The sequence below is a fragment of the Gossypium raimondii genome, chromosome 6, assembly GCF_025698545.1.
Source record: "Gossypium raimondii isolate GPD5lz chromosome 6, ASM2569854v1, whole genome shotgun sequence".
NCBI lineage: Eukaryota > Viridiplantae > Streptophyta > Magnoliopsida > Malvales > Malvaceae > Gossypium > Gossypium raimondii.
The window spans coordinates 42193942-42202422 of NC_068570.1; positions in this window are offsets into that span (position 1 = coordinate 42193942).

An 8481-nucleotide genomic window follows, 5' to 3' on the forward strand; every position below is an offset into this window, starting at 1 on the left:
TACTTGGTTTTAACAACAAATTTAAGTAAAAAGGTAATGAATTATATGGGAAAAATCCTATATATTTTTCAGTTTACAGCTACTAAAGTGTATTCTAAGTGACAACACCCTAGGTTTGATTATTCCCTTAGTTCTATTAGAGGCCGACTTTCATCTACCACTACATCCATTCTTTTGCTCGGTACTGACTGTGTATGGAATTGCACCTGGACGACTATCAACCTTGTCCTGGTGGACTTTGGTAGCCTAATTCATTGACTGTTGCATGCATAATGAACCACCACTTCTAAGAATGTTTTAAAAATTTTATCAGTTGAAGATAAAAAGACAAGGAACTACTATTGGAAATGCCTATTCCATAATACATCAAGGTTGTGAGCCTATAATTCAAAATAATATTTCAAACCTGCACATAAGGAAGGAAAAATTCATAAGAGTCATCTGTAGACTTGAAAATGGCGTTGTCTTTCCCAAACATTGGTATTTTCCTCGAGAATTTTTTTGTGCTCATTGTCAGTCAGTTGATTCAGAAGTGGCCTTAAAGTAGTAGAAACGACTGAAAAAGGGGCGTACACTTAAGCTGGAGGAGTTTTTATAGTTAGGAATGTCTTCCAATATTGCTTATAGAACTGAAGCCTAAATGGTTGTTGGTTAACTGACCCTATCAATTGGTTAGATGATTACGATGTGCCTTCAGCTTCTGAGGCCTATCCTTTTAATGTTGTGAGCAATATAGCACGAATCTTAACTCGGTGTATGGGGAACCTCCTTTCTTTTTCTATAAAGTTTGTGGGATTCATTCTTGCAATTGGCTTATCACACCTCCTAGTTCTCTTTCTTCTTCTTCTTCGTGTTAGGCTAATTCTCCTATTAATGGTGCAAGATCTTTTTCAAACTCTCACATTGCATCCAATCAAGCACCTGATATGAATATCATAGCTCTTTTGGAAAAGGATCATGTGAAGGAGAGAGCTATTATTGCTCATTTAGAGAAATCCACAAGAAAGAAAAATCAAAAGAATCCCAAAGTAGAAGAGAGTACCTAGGAAACTGAAGAGACTGAATGCCCACAACTCAAAAGAAGGAGGAAGGGGTTCTCAACACTAGAAGTTCCTTCTTCTCCAGTTCCACCACTTCTTACAGTCCCTATAGTCCCAATGGATCCCGTCCATTTTATAGATTCCCCAGTTCAGAATGCTGATCCTCCACTAGCTGAGGTCCTAGCAAAAAATTACCCTTAGAACAGCCAGTGGTTCCCACTAGTTCTCAGCCCCGATAGGCCTTTTTTTGCAGAAACAAATGAATTCTTCCCATGTCGTGACTTATATACATTAGGTCCATCTTTTGTTTCTCTAAGTTCTATATTTTAAAGTTAGAATAATATAATACCATGTCAAATGAAAGAATCTCTCCAATCCTATCTCTCTTCCAAGAATCTCTTCAGTCCTATCTCTCTTCCAATTTAGGGTTGTCCTCTTTCATTAATGGTAAAGTCCTCACAAGCCCTCTTTATAGAATATGGGCTTTGGAGTGGTCTCCTTAACAACGCAGGAAATGGATTTTGGAACATGTTATTTGCCATGATGACTCAACTATTTGACCAATTCATGGGAAATGAGTAAGATAAACAACCACAACAACCGCAAAACCCTTCTCAATCACACCCTAAAGTAGTTCGCCCAGCACAGCCTGCTCCATCTACACCTGCACCTGCTGTGGCTCCCCTTAGGACTGATCCTATCCGATAAATTCGGAAGAGAGGCGCCAAGGAATTTCTTGGTGATGAGAGAGATGACCCTACCGTAATCAAGTAGTGGTTGTCTCAATTGTGTATAATGATCAATGAACTAAAATGTAACCATGAAGAGTCTTCGATGCACCGTATCTTTATTGGAAGGGGAAGCGTACCAATGGTAAGAGACCTTGGTTAGCGTTACCCTAGAGCCATTGATTGAGTGGAACTTTTGCTTAGAAAAGTTCAAAGAGAGATACATCAATCAAATGTTTTTCGAGCAAATGGAAAAAGACTTTTTGTATTTGAGGCAAGGTCAAATGTCTATGATGGAATATAAGTGCGAATTCTATAATGCACTCGACTCGACTTGATTTACCGGATCCGAATCTCGGGTGTTACGCCTTATACAGATGTAACTTTAAATTCCTCTCTTTTATTAATCTATGTAAAAGTCTATTTATGAGTATAACAGAATCTCTTATTGACATACATTTACATTTCGCCTATGTACAAACTACTACCTATACTACTGGAACGATGAAAATATGCAAGCGTGCACAATCACAATAAGTAATAAGGTGACAAGTAAATGTCGAGTTATCGTACCCACAGGGACTGTGAAAAGAATTATTTATGAATGCAATTAAAAACACTTTAGTGAAGAAAAAATATTTTGATTTGAGGAAGTGATTAAAAACTAAAATTTAACTAAGTAAAATAAAAAAGTTCCAATGCACGATTTCAAAAGATGATTTTAATCAAGATGAAATAATTGCGTTAGATTAATTACATTTCTTAACTTAGAATTACTAAACTCATGTTCATGTTGTTATGAATAAATTCATGGCAACTAGGTAATTTGTTAATTACTGCTCATACGTACCTATTAAATTAACTAATCTCTTGAGCATTTTCCAATGCCAATTCAAACAATTAATCAATCTTCATAAGCACATAAAAGATTAAGTGAGGTAACAACGTATTCCTACCTTGAAATAGTTTAATCACAATAATATTGCAAGTTATGCAAGGCTAATATATCGTCTAATATCGTCGCTAATTTAACCCTCAGCTACCTTAGAAGATTAAGCATGCACTGATTAAGTATTGTGTCAATTAATTACAATTTAAACATGGTTAAATAATTAATTCATTAGTTACCTTACAATTATAATACAAGAATAACTTAATCATGATTTTACTTAATCAAACAACTTACCAAGGCCTATAACAACATAAACACAATTTTAATAACTTAAGTAGACAAAATGCAATCAACCTAACACGAATTAAATTTAAGCCATATTAATTAAATTAAACATATCAACATAACAAGTATTCATAGACATGTTCATAATAACAACAATAAAAATTAAAGGATAGTGAACTAGAATCAAATCCGGTGTTTCTCCAAAGCTTGACTAGTTGTTTCGATCCTCCTTCTTTGCTTGTTCTTGTTGAACTGAAGCTTCTACAAGCACTTGAATGCTACTTCCAATGGTGGCTGAAGGGCTCTTTTCCAAGAGGGGAAATTGGCAAGGGAATGGAAGGGAAAAAGAAGAACAAAGGAAGGGGTTTTGAAGAGAGAAAGTGAGAGAGAAGTGAAGAATGAAAGGATAGGAGGTGTATTTGAAATGAGTAGCCAAAGGGGGTGTTTATAGGTTGAGTAGGCTGCTAAAAATAGAAAAAATTACCAGCCATAGACTCTCCCCATGGCCGACCACACATGTGGCAAGTTTGAAGCTTTCAAACTTGTTAAATTTAGCTAAGGGCTAATCTACAAAGGTTTGATAAGTGGAGGGGTTTGAATGATATTTGAAGGAAGCTTCAAGGGCTATTTTGCAAGCCAAATAATCAGCTAAATAAGCTGATTGGGTCAGTATGTTGTACGGTTTTGGGTAGCCCAGTTGTTCAATTGGATTAGTCTCTCGGTTTAGCACAATTGGGCCTCTTTTCATAATTTAATTAATAATAATTATTTATCCCAAAATAAATTGAATTTCTATTAAAATTAATTATATTATGAATTAATATTCATAATTGGACCATTTGAGGCTAAAAACTTAATTGGCCTCGATGCTTCAAAATCTCTTTTCAATTTTGTGCTTCTAGCAGTGTCTGTCGAGCCATTTTTCATCCTTTGTACAAATCTATCTAAAGTAAATAAAAATAATCAAAATTTATTATAAAATAATTAAATTCAACATGTTAATAATTTAAGCACAATTTAATTATTTTATAATTATTATATATTTTTCGACAAGAATTACTATGAAATTGCATGAATTTGAGTTAAAAAGGGCATGAAAAAGTGTGTATATTTTCGTGTTTCCAACTAAAGAGTTTCTAGTAAAAATAAAATGTGTGGTTATCATTTTGACTCAATAAAATATCAGACTTTCCTACTTTCTCTCTTAGTCTACTATGTATATCTTGGAGAGTACTAATTTATTTAGGTGTAGACTTTAGCTATAAAAATATTGAATTTTTACTCAAATGACTTATATGCAAAGTTCGGCATGCCACTTGATTTCCTTTGTATGCATAACAACCCATCGCACTGCTCCCTTAGCGTAGCCTTGGCATTGTCTCTCGGCACATATTCCTTTACAAACCTGAAAATAGAAACAACTTTTGTAAGTTCGTAAGAACTTAGTGAGCTAAACCTTAGAATACATTTTTCAGTCATTCTACGTTGTATATGTTAATTTGCACATCCTTAGGGTATTTCTTTACTTTTCTTCCTTCTTTGGCGGGTACATTACTAAGGCTTCCATCTTTCTTTCTTCAGAACCATTTCCCTTTTCTTGAGCGTACTATACTTAACATCTTTTTACCTTCTATATCCTTTCTTAAATCTTATCTTTTCATAATCCTTAACCTCTTCATTTGCCTTATTATCAAACTTAATATCTTATTCCATACTTACTAGTCTTATCATTATCTTCGACCGGGGTAGACTATGACCAATACTTAACTTAGAATTCACCTAGATCTTCCTTACTTCACTGCCCTCTCTGCACTTACTTTTAACTCATATATTTTCCTCTCTACGTACTCTGACGCACACTAGCCTTTCTATTCATCCCTTGTAACTTTACTGGTTTTACCACTTATTTTGTGTCTGCCCAAAGGCATTTTCTTCAGATGGTTATCATGATATCCATTCTTCAGATTTTGCCACGAAGGCATTCCTTTCCAAAGATAGCCATAGAGGTCTTTCTTTCAAAGTCTCGCCATGTAGGCATCCTTTTAACAGAGTTTGCCACAAGGCATTCATTTAGCTGAGATAGGCACAAAGGCATCCTTTAACAGAGATAGACATAAATAGAGATAGCTACAAAGGCATAATGTATTTGCAAGCGTCGGCTTAGGGACTTACCTTATAAATTCAAAGGCAACTTAAACTTTAGATCTAGCCATTTCTTCTTGAAATCAACTGCTTGAGCTCTAGATCCATCAATCAGCTAAATGCTACGACTTCCTCACTTAAGCAAAAAAAGACACTTTGTTAGAGCTCATTTGAGTAACTTTTTACCTCTACTTAACTTAGACATATTTTTAAGGGTTGTTTCTTCTAGTTTACTTACAAATCTGTGTTTCCTTAGTAGACAGAGTCATGAAACGTACCTTGTTGGGATGGAGCTTACTAGCAGAAAACCAGAGTTCTAGGCTTGTCTTTTTGGGAGGCATCCTAGAGCCTAGATCCATATGTTCAACTCAACTTCCTGAATGTGAGGAATTCTTTCCATGTCTCCTTCTTTATAAATAGAGATTATTCTGGAAGAGGAAGGAAAATCTCCCTTATTTCTTACCCAGGTTACCTTGATATTTTACCTTTATCCTTATGGGTATTTAACATGCGTTCCAATCCTTACAATCCACCAAATAAAAGCTTGAGAGCTGTAAAGAGACGTGTATAGGAATACATATATTTACATATTAGGCCTTAGCCTATCCTTTGTTCTTAGTTATTACGTTTGAGCATAGTTGGTATATTAACTTATCACACTTGGTGCGTCTTGCTTTCTTGGCGACGACCCTATTATCTGAGTTTCCTTAATACCTTACTAGACTTTTTTTCCTATTGATTTATTCCGCTCTAAGGTATTTTCCTATTGATTATGCGCCCGCTTAACACGCCAAGAGCATCAGTGGGGTGGAAAAAACTTCACCATTTCAAGTAACACTTAGTTTACTTATTAACTTTAGAGCTCGCCCAAATACCAGATATTACCCTACTTTTAAGGAAATCTTGTTCAAACATCATGGTCTCAAACTTAGTTTAGAGGAGTACCTCACCCTTCTTTTGAACCTATCTTAAACACTAAACTCAACCCAAGTTTTTTATTGAAACTTTTTTAAAGTTACATCGGTCATTAGGTGGTCTTATCCAATTTGACGATTTCTAAGAAAACTAATTGAGTACCTACCTTTGGTCCTTAACTATTTCAATTCTCGTTTGGTTGGTTCCTGACTATTGTTTCTTCCATCTTGATTGGCTCAGATCCAACCTTATAGGATACTCTACAGTGTTGACGTAAACTTACATAATAACGATCATCTCCCTTATCCATAATGGAGTCCACCCACTCTATGTGCCATAACAGCTTTTGGGTGAATCCTTCCTTACTAGACACACTTCTTGATCACTATGTGCCAACCAAATGTTTGCCAACATCAAGGCATCACAAGCGTACTCAAAGGGTTCCTATACTTAGTCTAGTTCTAACACTATACATATTCAAAACTTATCTCATCCGTCTTATTTCTTTAAACAATATTCGGACACTAAGGCTTCACTGGGCGTGGTGTTACGAATTCCTTTAGCTTAGTCACTACGCCAAGAATATTTCCAAATAGAAAATGAGATGTACGCCAAGTTTGAATGAGGGTCTAGGGATCAGATCCATGCCTTAGTAGTAGCCTTTGAATACAAGACTTTGGTAGAAATGACAACCAAGGTCCACAAGATGGAGTCAATTATGAAAGATCGAAGTAAAAGCTTTGAGAGAGAGAAAATGAAAAGAGACAGATCAAGCCCTCCTCATCCCTCCAGTTTTAAGAAACCAAAGAACCACACCTTCTCAACTTCAAGGAAAGATTCATAGTTCATCGATTATAAATGTGAAGGATTCAGCATGTTAACTGTGTTTGTGGCTAGTTTTGGTGGTTCCAAAATGGTAAAAAGTGACTGTGATTACTCTGGAAGAAGTCACAATGGTGAGTGCAAGAAGAAGCTAGGAGCCTATTTTGGGTGTGGGTCTAGGGACCATTTGGTTAAGGACTGCCCATCCAAGCCTAAGTTTAGCACTGAACAATCTGTTAGAAGCCCCCAAAAGTTTTACCACGAGAATAGATTAGAGATGGTAGCTAAGTTTAGCTCAGTTAGGGATCTCAGAGAAAGAAATTTGGTAGGACGAGCTCTAGCGTATTAATTCGGGCTTCCATAATGAAGGCTAAGGAAGACGTTGACCTAGTTGAGGTTATAACTAGTAATTTTTCTTTCCTTGGCAATAATATTTATGCTTTAATTGATCTGGGTTCCACACATTCTTATATCTACACTAAGGTCATAGAGGGTCTTAGGTTTGAGATAGAATATTTTGAAACAAATGTATTGGTAAAGAACCATTTGGGTTAAAGTACGGTAGTAAACAAGTTAATAAGAGAGTGTCATTTGGCTGTTTGTGAGCATGTATTTTTGGCGAAGTTGCTACTACTAAGTTTTCATGAGTTCAACGCTACTTTGGGATTAGATTGGCTGATCAGAAATAATTCTGTGGTCGACTGTCGAACTAGAAGTGTATGCCTAACAAGTACTAAGGGTAAGAAGATAATGTTATCTAGTAAACAGTCAGAGTTTGTGAATGATCTACTATAATTCGGTGTAGTAGATTAAACTAGTTTTCGCACTTGAGGAGCTTGAATATAAGCATTTTCATTATGTTTTAGTTAAGTTTTTATAGTTTATTTTAAATCTAATAAAAAGTGTATTTTGAGTCTTTTATTGACCTTAGGGGACAAATTGAGGCCTAAAGCTGAGCCAATGTACCTAGTGAGTGTGCAGGAAACAATCAAAAGGTGTGCAAAATCAAAACTGGTCACCGTGTTGCAACATAAGAAGTTTGATGTTGCAACATAGGGAGCAGAATGTAAGAATCTCGAGTTTGCCTTTGGTGTCACGACACACCCTTAAAGCTACCCTGAACCTGAGCATACTGTAACGGGGATTATGCAAGTGTATGTAGTCATTCAGGTAATAAGTAAAAATGAGTCATTGTCTCCACAGGGACTGTATAAGCTTAGTCAATTAATTGCAAAATTATAAATTCAGAATTTGATGTAAAAACTAAATAGTTTTGATGGTGATGACTAAGTAATTAATAAGATGTAAAGATTGATCCCTATACAATTATAATCTAGATGCAATTTACCTAAATGTATGAATGAATACTTTAGCGACAAAAACAATCAACACTAAATGGGATAGGATAATCATATTAATCAATTCAATTTGCCTTGCATTTTACTGATCATATTAACTAAGGGTTTCTTAGCATTTATGTAAGGTCACATAGATATTTACGTTTGCAACAGTTTAATTACATAAACCGAAAAACTAAGGCAATAGAGCTAACTAAAGATACTATGAACCTCAACTTATTCGGGTTTAAGGATCTAAATTGAGCATTGCACTTTTCACTTATGTGTCTACTAGCCGTCGTCTGGTTAGGATCACTCAG